This window comes from Chelonoidis abingdonii, chromosome 2, assembly GCF_003597395.2.
Source record: "Chelonoidis abingdonii isolate Lonesome George chromosome 2, CheloAbing_2.0, whole genome shotgun sequence".
NCBI lineage: Eukaryota > Metazoa > Chordata > Testudines > Testudinidae > Chelonoidis > Chelonoidis abingdonii.
In genome coordinates, this window is record NC_133770.1 from 174115270 (window position 1) to 174127430 (window position 12161).

A 12161-nucleotide genomic window follows, 5' to 3' on the forward strand; every position below is an offset into this window, starting at 1 on the left:
CTCTCCACCTAGCAGACAGGTGGAGCTTGGGGCTTCTGCCCTGTGGTGGATCTGGTGGCTTCTGCTCAGTGAGGTGGTGGGTCTAAAAGGGCTTCAGCCCTTGCAGGAGGAACCTGCCAGGGCTTAAGGCTTCAGCCCCAGTCTTTCTGAAGCGATGAACACTGGCAGGTGCCTCCCATGGGGCTGAAGCCCCAAGCCCCCTACCGTGCTGCAGGGCAGAAGCCCCGAGTAGGTGACCACATCTCTCAGACTTCTAAAGATTTATTGCAGGTGGCTCAGAGGACCAGTAAGTTTGGCCACCCCTGATCTAGTCTTACCTCCTGCACATTGCAGGCCATGGAATCTCACCCATCCACTCCTGTAGTACTCTCTCAATCCCTGGCTGAGTTACCGAAGTTCTCAAGTCATGATTTAAAGACTTAACATTAGAGAATCCACCAGTTAATTTAAACCTACAAGTGACCCATGCTGCAGAGGAAGGTGAAAAGCCCCAGGGTTTCTGCCAATCTGACATGGGGAAAATCCCTGCCTTACCCCAAATATGGTGATCAATTAGATGCTGAGGCTGTGGGCAGGACCCATCAGACATACACCTGGGAAATAATACTCTGTAGTAACTCAGACCCTTCTCTTCTAGCATCCAGTCACTGGTTGTTGGGGATATCTGCTGCTAGCAGTTGCAGATCAGATACCTGTCATTGTAGGTGGTCCCATCATACCACCATACCAAAGACTTATCAAGCTCAGTCTTGAAGCCAGTTAAGTTTTTTTCCTCCCACTGCTCCCCTTGGAAGCCTGTTCCAGAGCTCCACTCCCCTGATTGTAAGAAACCTTCATCTCATTTCAAGCCTAAACTTATTTATGGCCAGTTTTATATCCATTTGTTCTTGTGTCCACATTGGCACTTTACTTTAACTCCCCACTCCCTCCCTCTCTCCCCCTTTTTTATCCTTCTGATGTATTTCTAGAGAGCGGTCCTATCTCCCCTCAGTTTTCTTTTAGTTTGGCTAAATAAGTCAAGCTCTTTGAGTCTCCTCTCATAAGGTAGGTTCTTCGAGTGCTTGCTCATATCAATTCCAATTAGGTGTGCGCGCGCCGTGTGCACGTTTGTCGGAAGATTTTTACCCTAGCAACACTCAGTGGGTCGGCTGGGTCGCCCTCTGGAGTGGTGCCGTTATGGTGCTGGATATATACCCCTTCCGACCCAACGGCCCTTCAGTTCCTTGTTACCACCTGTGTCGGTCGTTGGAACAGTGGAGTGCAGCTCAGCTAATCTCCACCTCCTTAGCTACTCGTAGTTTTCTCATTATTGTGTATATAGTTCAAATTTCTATACTTGCAGTTAATTATTTTCTTTAACATAGTTAGTGTATATAGTTAAGAGGGGTTCAGGGATTGGCCAATGCCCGGTTCACCGGGTTTCAAACCGTGCTCGGCCTGTCACAAGCCGATGACTACAGGAGATCCTCACGACTCCTGCCTTATCTGCGAGGTGGGATTCCCCGAGACATTTAAGTGCTGCATTTGCAAGGCCTTCAAGCCGCGGACCAAAAAGGAGCGGGACTTTCATCTCAGACAGCTCCTGATGGAGGCAGCTCTCACTCCTCCACCCTCGGCACCGAGCGCCGGACAGTCCGCACCGAGGAGAAGTGCATCTTTGACACCAGAGCGCACTGGTACCGCTGAGGCCCCTCGGCACCAACTGTCGCCAGCCCAGATGTCTGCTCGGCACCGCTCGCTCTCCCCGCAGGTCAAAAAACATAAGACTCCTGCGGCTTCCGTGTCCACACCGCGGTCGGAGCACCTGCCTAAGTCGTACCAGCCGACACCGACAACTGCCGTGGCACCAACAACTTCAGCACCGTTGATTCCGGTCCTGCAAGAGCTGTCGAGTCCAGTGCCTGACAGCTCCCTGGCACGCGCCATGGTTGAGCTTACTATTCCCTCCACGCCGGAGACATTCTCTACAGCAAGAGAACAAATTGCACTGATGGAGTCTGCGCTGCCTCAACCCCCGGTGCGGGTTATACAGTCTATAGGCAAGCCTGCCCTACTAAGACCATCCTCTGTCGGCACTGCTGAGAGGCACCGATCACGATCCCGCCGACGTTCTCGGTCCCATCGCTGATCCTGTACCGACGCCGCTCGCAGTCCCGGTACCATTCTCCATCTTGGTACCGGTCACACTCGCGGCACCGTTCAGGACCCCGTTCTCCGGCCCAGTACTCTCGGTGCAGATCAAGCTCACGGCACCACACCTCTCGCAGCTGTTCCTGGCTTCAAGCTTCGAGGTCCCAGTTGACCTCCCGTCACCGTTCCTGTCTCAGGTCCCGGTCTCGTTCCTGGTACTGGTATAGTGCCCGGTACTGCTCTCTGCTGCAGCGTACAGACAGACTACCCAGGGATGGAGACCATTCTCAGGGGTTTTCAGCTCCTCCTTGGCCGTCTCGCCAAGCATCTATGTCATCCCAGGCGGACAGTGCTTCCTATGCATAGGACCGTGACTTAGATGTCCCCAGCTATGTCTTCCAAGAAACCCAGGCTCAAGACCAAGAACCTCATCAGTGGTCCTTCTAGATGCCTTGGGCATATTGCCAAGCCCAAGGTGGACCTCCAGTGCCATCACGCTCCATACCATCGGAGCACTGGGTGCCGGAGGCTACTGTTAGCCACCCCCATCCTGCAGGTATGGAGGATGATCCCATTCAGGCACCAGACCCTCAGATCCCACCAGAGCCGGACGTCGCCCAAGTCCACGAGACAACGGAGGACCCGATTGTCCCTGGCCTTTCCTCTTCCTCTTCTCCAGATGAAGCGGTGGTGGGGACATCCTCCTCAGGGCCTCCTCCAATTGATCTAAGGTCACATAAAGACCTCCTGAGACGGGTGGCCTGAATATGAACCATCAGGTGAAGGAGGTTCCGGAGATAGAGGACCTAATGGTAGATATTTTGTTGGCTGACACTCCCGCGAGGGTGGCCTTACCATTTATTCGGATGATCCAAGCGAAGGCTGATACTATCTCGCAGTCTCCAGCATCTATTCTGCCCACGGCTAGGGGAGTTGAGAGGAAGTACATGGTGCCCTCTAAGGGGTACAAGTACCTGTACGTACACCTTGCTCCCTCGTTATCCAATTGGTTAACAAAAGGGAGCACCATGGGCAGCAAGCCCCTACTCCAAAAGCAAAGGAGGCTAGCCGTGTGGATTTTTTGGGGCGTAAAATCTATTCTGCAGGGAGCCTCCAACTCAGGGTGGCAAACCAACAAGCCCTGCTTAGCTGCTATAACTATAACACCTGGGCGGCAGCGGCGGCTGAGAAATTCAGAGTTAGTCCCCCAAGACTTGTGTCAAGAGTTTGCGGCCCTTTTGGAGGAAGGAAAGAAGGTGGCAAGAACTTCTCTCCAGGCCTCGTTAGACGCAGCTGACTCCGCAGCCAGAACTCTGGCTTCAGGAATTGCCATGAGGCAAATATCATGGCTTCAGGTGTCAGGCCTTCCACCTGAATTGCAGCATACGATACGGGACTTGTCCTTCAAAGGTCAGGGCCTATTTTCGGAAAAGACTGACCCTAGGCTGCAGAGTCTGAAGGACAATAGGGTGATCATGCAGTCACTCGGGATGCACACACCGCAGACTCAGCGCAGAGCCTTCCGACCCCAGCCTCAGCGCCTTCACCCCCCGCCTAGACAGCGGCAGGAGGAGTGGCGGAGGCAATTGTAGACGGCGGTCTGGACCCCGACGGGGTCAGAATCATGGCCCGCCAGACCACCGGCGGGACCTGAACCAAACTTTTGAAGGCGCACCCGAGGGCAACGTACCAGTTGTTCAACAGGATCCTTTCCCTCCCTTTTGCAACCGCCTCTCCTTTTTCCTCCCTGCGTGGACCCAACTAACTTCAGATCGTTGGGTCTTACACACGGTAGAATTTGGATACCGCCTTCAGTTTATTTCGCTTCCTCCCCTCTCCCCCCCATCCTCATCCTCTTTCAGGGACCCCTCTCACGAGCAAATCCTCTTGCAGAGGGTACAGTCCCTCCTTGCCATGGAAACTATAGAAGAGGTACCAGAGGATTTGAGGGGCAAGGGGTTCTACTCCCCGCTATTTCCTAATCCCCAAGGTGAAGGGAGGTCTCAGACCAATTCTAGACCTGCGGGGACTCAAGTTCTTGATAAAGTTGAAGTTCCGCATGGTATCCCTAGGGACCATCATCCCATCCTTTGATCCTGGAGACTGGTATGCCGCCCTTGGTATGAAGGACGCGTATTTTCACATTGCCATTTATCCTCCGCACAGACGGTACCTCAGGTTTGTGGTCAGCCGTCAACAATTCCAGTTTATGGTCCTTCGGTTTGGCCTCTCCGCAGCCCCAAGAGTGTTCACAAAGTGTATGGCCATAGTCGCCGCCTCCCTCCGTCGTCGATGCATACACTTCTTCCCGTATCTCGACGATTGGCTCATTCGCGGGGCCTCCAAAACCCAAGTAATACGGCACGTGGGCATCGTCAAGGACCTATTCATCCAACTAGGCCTGAAGATCAACCTAGAGAAACCTACTTTGGTTCCCACACAAAGAATAGAGTTCATTGGGGCCATTCTGGACTCCAGTCTCACCAGGGCCTGCTTACCACAACCGTGGTTTCACGCAATATGTTATACAAGGCCTACAAAAATTCCCAATCACTTCAGCTTGAACTTGTCTCGGCCTCCTGGGTCACATGGCTGCCTCCACGTTTGTGACCAAGCACGCCAGGCTACGCCTACGTCCCCTTCAAACTTGGCTCTCCTCAGTATACCACCCGGGGAGACACAGTTTAGACAGGACCCTCACGGTTTCCCCTGAGACTCCTAGGCTCCCTCGACTGGTGGTTGACGCCCTCCCTAGTGTGTGCAGGGATGCTGTTCCATCCGCCCCAGCCTTCAATGGCCCTGACGACAGATGCATCATCTCTTGGCTGGGATGCTCACCTCGGATATCTTTGCACTCAAGGCCTTAGCTCATCTCACGAGCTGGCCTTATACATCAGTGTCCGAGAGTTGAGAGCAGTCCACCTTGCGTGCCAGGTGTTACAACGGCCTTGCAGATGCCGTTGAGTCTCAGTGTTCACAGACAACACAATGGCCATGTATTAAATAAACGGGGGGACACGGTCCTTCTCCCCCCCCTTTGTCAGGAAGCCATTCAACTCTGGGACTTTTGTATAGCCCACTCGATAGACCTGGTAGCATCCTTTCTCCCAGGGGTTCGGAACCCTCTGGCAGATTGACTTAGCAGATCATTCCACTTTCACAAGTGGTCGATCCATCCAGACATTATTCATTCTGTTTTCCGGAAGTGGGGATTTCCCCACATAGACCTCTTCACTTTCCTTGAGAACAGGAAATGCCAGATGTTCTGCTCCTTCCAAAGTCTCTCCCCAGGCTCGATCTCGGACACTTTCCTGATACCATGGACGAGCCAACTGCTTTACACCTTTCCACCGTTCCCGCTGGTTCACAGGATCCTGCTAAAGCTCCACAGGGACAGAGCTCGCTTGATCATGATCGCCCCTGCATGGCCCAGGCAGCACTGGTACACCATGTTGCTCAACCTGTCGATAGCCAGCCCAGTTACCCTGCATCTTCACCCAGACCTCAAACTCAGGACCATGGCAGACTTCACCATCCAGACCTGCAGTCCCTTCACCCCACAGCATGGCTCCTGCGTGGTTGAGCCAGTCAGAGTTACGCTGCTCTGCCTTAGTACAACAAATACTTCTGGATAGCAGGAAACCTTCCATTTGGTCTACGTATCTGGCCATGTGGAAGCACTTCTTCTGCTGGTGCGAAAAGCAAAATGTTACTCCCACGAGGTCTCAATCCCCACCATCCTGTACTACCTCTGGTCTCTCAAACAGCGGGACCTAGTGGTATCGTCATTGAGGGTGCACTAGCGGCCATTTCTACCTTCCACCCAGGGGAGAGTGGCTGCTCCGTGTTTTCACACCCTATGGTTTCCAGGTTCCTCAAGGGCTTGGAGTGCCTATACCTCCAAGTACGCCGCCCTTCCTCTACCTGGGACCTTAACCTGGTCTTAACCAGACTTATGTTTCCACCATTCAAGCCGTTAGCAACTTGCTCGCTGCTATACCTGTCCTGGAAGACAGTTTTCCTCGTAGCCATTACATCGGCCAGACGAGTGTCCGAGCTTCGGGCGCTCACGGTGGACCCACCGTATAGTGTGTTTCACAAGGACAAGATGCAGTTGCGACCACACCCAGCGTTCCTCCCTAAAGTGGTATCGGCCTTCTATATCAATCAGAACATCTTCCTTCCGGTCTCTTTCCCGAAGTCGCACTCATCACGACGGGAGCAACAGTTGCACTCCCTAGATGTCTGTAGGGCACTCACATTTTATATCAAACGGACGAAGCCCTTTCGTAAATCACCTCAACTCTTTGTCGCAGTGGCAGACCGAATGAAGGGCCTACCTGTCTCCTCCCAGAGGATCTCGTCTTGGATGATGGCGTGCATCCGCACTTGTTATGACTTGGCTCATGTTCCCTCGAGCCATCTCACCTCATGTTTTGCCAGGGCTCAGGCTTCATCTGCTGCCTTCTTGGCTCATGTACCAATCCAGGAAATATGTCGCGCAGCTGCCTGGTCCTCGGTCCACACCTTTGCCTCACATTATGCTCTGGTTCAACAGTCAAGAGATGATGCAACCTTTTGGCTCAGCAGTTTTGCATTCTGCAACATCTCACTCCGACCCACCGCCTAGGTAAGGCTTGGGAATCAAATAATTGGAATCAATATGAGCAAGCACTTGAAGAAGAAAAGACGGTTACTCACCTTAGTAACTGTTGTTCTTCGAGATGTGTTGCTCATATCCATTCCAAACCCGTCCTCCTTCCCCTGTGTCAGAGTAGCTGGCAAGAAGGAACTGAAGGGCCGTTGGGTTGGCAAGGGTATATATCCAGCACCATAACGGCGCCACTCGGGGGGGGGGCGACCCAGCTGACCGACCGAGTGTTGCTAGGGTAAAAATCTTCCAACGAACATGCACGTGGCGCGCGCACACCTAATTGGAACGGATATGAGCAACACATCTCGAAGAACAGAAGTTATAAAGGTGAGTAACCGTCTCTTTTCCATTCTTTTGATCATCCTTGTGGCCCTTTTCTGCATCTGTTCCAGTTTGAATTCATTTTTCCCTAAACATGGGAGACCAGAATTGCACACAGTATTCCAGATCAGGTCTCACTAGTGCCTTGTATAACTTACAAATGTAGCTTATTTTTTTTAATTATTTTTGTTTACATAACTGCACTAAAAAAAAAAACAAACCCAAAAACCTGTAAAACTTTTTTAGAGCCTACAAGTCCACTTAGTCGTCGTCTTGTTCAGCTAAGACAAACAATTTATAGGAGATAATGCTGCCTGCTCCTTGTTAACCATGTCACCTGAAAGTGAGAACAGGCATTCACATGGCACTTTTGTAGCCGGCATTGCAAAGGAAATACGTTTTTTACATTGTTTTATGTATGAGTGCAGTTATGTTTAAACAAATCCTACATTTAAGTTGCACTTTCAGGATAGAGATTGCACTACAGTACTTGTATGAGGTGAACTGAACAATACTATTTCTTTTGTTTTTTACAGTCAAAATACTTGTAATCAAAAATAATATAAAGCAAGCACTGTACACTTTGTATTCTGTTGTAATTGAAATCATTATATTTGAAAATGTAGAAAACATCCAAAAAGATTTAAATAAAGAGTATTTTATTGTTTAACAGTGCAATTAAATCTATTAATCATGACTGTGTGTTTTTAATCTCGTGATTAATTGTGATTAACTTCTTTAATTGTTTGACAGCCCTTCCACTTTCTCTTACAAAAATTATATGCAAGTCTTGAAACAAAAAAGGTAAAACTAACAGTTTTGTAGTATTCCGGATCACTCTTCTCTTCTCCCTCCCCCCCTTAAAAATAGGAACTATATTAGCAATTCTCCAGTCATGGGGTATGACACCACCACCCATACCCAATTACAGATTTATTAAAAATCCTTGCTATTGGTCTTGCAATTTCATGTTTTGGTTCTGTTTAATATTGTTGGATAGAAATTATCTGCATGCAGCCCCCTCCCACTTAGTCACATTAAGTTGTTTCTTTTGACTTCCACCTAAAATGTGGTAATTTCTACTTCCATATTCTTGTTCAGTAGCCACTCTACCACTACCCCTAAACTCTTCATTACCCTTATTAAAAACTGAGGCAAAGTATTTGTTTTAGATGTTGGGCCATTCCTACATGATTTTTAATCTCCCCCCCATCCTCAGCGCTTAGCGGTCCCACTGCTTCTTTGATTGTTTTCTTTATATGACTGTAGAACCTTTTTATTGTTTTTAATTTCCTTTGCAAGATCCAACCTTACTTGGCTTTTGGCATTTTTCACTTTCTGATCTCTAATAGGTATCTTTCCCTACTGATCCATCCCATCTTCCATTCCTTGTAGGCTGTCTGCTTTGGTAAAAATAACCTGTTAAAGATGCTTGCTCTCGTCCAGCTTGGTCTGGAACCTTTCTCTATGAATTTTTTCCCCTTCCTTGGGATGCAGGCTTCAGTAATTCTAAGCCTCCTCCACATTTAGATCCTTGTTCTTTAAAAGCAGCAGAGAATCCTGTGGCACCTTATAGACCAACGGACGTTTTGGAGCATGAGCTTTCGTGGGTGAATACCCACTTCGTCAGATGCGTGTAGTGGAAATTTCCAGGGGCAGGTTATATATATATGCTAGCAAGCAAGCTAGAGATAACGAGGTTAGTTCAATCAGGGAGGATGAGGCCCTGGTCTAGCAGCTGAGGTGTGAAAACCAAGAGAGGAGAAACTGGTTCTGTAGTTGGCAAGCCATTCACAGTCTTTGTTCAATCCAGCTATGTGTCAAATTTGCAATGAACTGAAGCCTCAGCAGTTTCTCTTTGACAATCTGTCGCTGAAGTTTTTCTCCAGGTGGCCACGTTAAGGTCTGCATATGTGCCAGGAGTGGTTGAAGTGCTCTCCTCAAGTTTTTGATATTGCCCTTCCTTTATTGCCATTCCTAATGTCTGATTTTGTGTCCATTTATCCTTTTCCGTAGAAGACTGTCCAGTTTGGCCGATGTACATAGCAGAGGGGCAATTGCTGGCATATGATGGCGTATATTACATTGTGGATGTGCAGGTGAATGAACCGGTGAATGGTGTGGCTGATCTGGTTAGGTCCTGTGATGGTGTCGCTGGTGTAGATATGTGGGCAGAGTTGGCATCGGAGGTTTGTTGCATGGATTCGGTTCCTGAGCTGGAGTTACTATGGTGCGGTGTGCAGCTGCTGGTGAGAATAACGTTTCAGGTTGGCAGGTTGTCTGGGCGAGGATTGGCCTGCCACCCAAGCGCCTGTGAAAGTGTGGGATCATTGTCCAGGATGGGTTGTATGATCCCTGATGATGCGTTGGAGGATTTTACTGGGGCTGTATGTGATGGCAGTGGAGTCCTGTTGGGTTTCTTTCTTGGGTTTGTCACCTGCAGTAGGAGGCTTCATGGGATTACAATCTGGGCTCTGTTGATCTGTTTCCTTATTTCCTCGTGCGCGTATTTGTAGTTTTGAGAAGCCTTGGTGGAGATTTTGTAGTGTTGGTCTCTGTCTGCTGGGGTTAGAGGCAGAGTGCGGTTGTACCTTAGTGCTTTGGCTGTAGACCAATAGGATCGTGTGATTGTGCCCAGGACATGGAAGCTGGCGTGCGTGAAGGTAGGCTATAGCGGTCGAATAGTTTTCGATATAGGTGTTGTTAATGGTGACCATCCCTTATTTGCAACCGTGGTGTCAGAAGTGGGAAACACTCCTGTGTAGAATTTGGTCCAGGGCTGAGGCTGATGGTGGGAGGAAGGCAATATACAAAAAACCTGGAGAGAGCACTTCAACCTCCCTGGGCCACACTTAGAGACTTAAATGGCCACCTGCAGCAAAAAAACTTCAGGAACGGACTCAAATGAAGAAAACTGCTAGCTTCAGTGAGAGCTGAGGAAGCGTTGTTCCAGGTCAGCCATAAAAATATTGGCATATTGTGGGGCCATGCGGGTGCCCATAGCAGTGCCACTGATCTGGAGATATATATTGTCATGAGAATTCTTTAGTTCTTTAGTTCAGTCCACTTCCCTAACTAATTTATTTTAAGTGTGCCCTTTTTAAATCAAGGACCCTAATTGCTGATCTACTTTTGTTTATCTTTCCATTTGGTTTAAACTTAATGAGCTCCCTTGAACCAAGGTTGTCCCCTACAATCAGTTCTTTTGTGAGGTCCTCATTACTCACTAAAACCAAATCTAAAATGGCATTTCCCCGTGTTGGTTCAGAAGGTATTTGTTTGAAGAAATCTGTCAGCTGTCACATCCAGGAAAATCTGGGCGCTTCTATTATTAGTAGCCCTTGTCCTCCAGTCTATATCTGGGAAGTTAATCTTCCATAATCATACAATTCTCAATACTGTTTATTTCATTAAAAACGTTAGAGGTGTCTATATACAAATTGGATCCTATGAGTATCACACCCAAGTACTATCCTTGGGGAAGAAAGCTACCAGAGGTTCCACTAAGTGATTTTGACCCAAACAGACTGTTATCCAATCCATCATTTCTAATGTCTTTGCAGTCTACTTCATCATTAATATACAGTGCTACTCCTTCACCTTTGTATTTATTTCTCTTTCCTGAACAGCACATACCCTTCAATACTTATACTCAAGTCATGACTACTATTCCATGATGTTTGTTATTCCTATGATACTTGGTTTCACTTCCTGCACCAGTAGTTCTGGTTCCTCTATTTTGCTCTCCAGGCTCCTTGTATTGGTGTACAAAAATCATACACCGCTACCCCGCTATAACGCAGTCATTGGGAGCCAAAAATCTCTACCGCGTTATAGCAGAACCCCGTTATATCGGGGTAGGGGCATCAGGGCTCTGGTAGTGATTTAAAGAACTCCAGGCTCCAGTCACTGCGGGGAGCCTCAGGCCCTTTAAATAGCTGCTGGAGCCCCACTGCCACAGCCCTGGGGTATCGGTGACAGGGCTCTGGTGGGATTTAAAGGGGCCAGGGCTCCCAGCAGCAGCCGGAGCCCTGGACCCTTTAAAGCATTGCCGGAGCCCCATTGCTACCGTGCTATACGCAAACCCATGTTATATCAGGTCGCATTATAGTGGGGTAGAGATGTACTTATTTCTGCTTGACTTCGCCCAGATTCCTCACCCAATTGGGTACAGTCATTGTACTGCCAGTACTGCTTACCTGACTGTTAGCTTCACTGGCATTGGCACTATCTATCTTTCCTCTTAGGGCATGGTTACACTTGCTAGTTGCAGCGCTGGTGAGGGGGTTACAGCGCTGCAACTTAGCAGGTGTCTACGGCCTTGTCTACACTTGCAAGTTACAGCGCTGGTGAGGGGGTTACAGCGCTGCAACTTAGCAGGTGTCTACACTTAAAAGCTCAGCCAGCGCTGCAACTCCCTGTTTGCAGCGCTGGCTGTACACCTGTCTGCTTCCAGTGTAGGGAGTCCAGCGCTGCTGTTGCAGCACTGGTCATCAGGTGTGGACACTCGCCAGCGTTTTTATTGGCCTCCAGGGTACTAGGACTTATCCCAGCATTCCTTTTCAGCCTCTCTGGTCACACCGCTTAGCACTCCACTGCCTGGGCTCAGAGCCTGGAGAGGAGGGAGAGCGGGGCTTGCCGGAGCTCCGGCGGGGAGAGGGATGAGCGGGGCTTGCCGAGCTCCGGCCGTGCGAGAGCGGGGAGGCGGGGCTGCCGGAGCTCCGGACTGGGGCTCAAGTGGGGGTCCGAGCGAGCTCTGGGCTCTGAAGTGAGGCGAGAGACCCAGGCTGTAACTGTAACTTTCTGCTCCGTGACACCCAGGGTGTCCTCAGAGCGCTGGCTGGTCACTCAAGTCTCCCCCAGGTGCCCGTCCAGCTGGACTCGTTGGGGGGCCGGCGGCTCTGAGGTTCACTCCCAGGAGCCGAGGAGGCCCGGGGGGCTCCCCCCAACAAGCCAGTGTGACCCTAAGGGGGCTGACGCTCTGGCAGCCCCCACACCCAGAGCTGGAGCTGCGCGCACCAGGCCTGTGTCTTCCATCCCAGTTGGGTTCGGGGTG

The 12161-nt window shown here is 49.9% G+C and overlaps 1 protein-coding gene across 4 annotated transcripts in view; it reads left to right on the plus strand.

Moving 5' to 3' along the window:
• ZCCHC2 (zinc finger CCHC-type containing 2) overlaps positions 1-12161 on the plus strand; it is a 347582-nt gene that overhangs the window by 15019 nt on the left and 320402 nt on the right. The gene's annotated exons all lie outside the window — the stretch shown is intronic.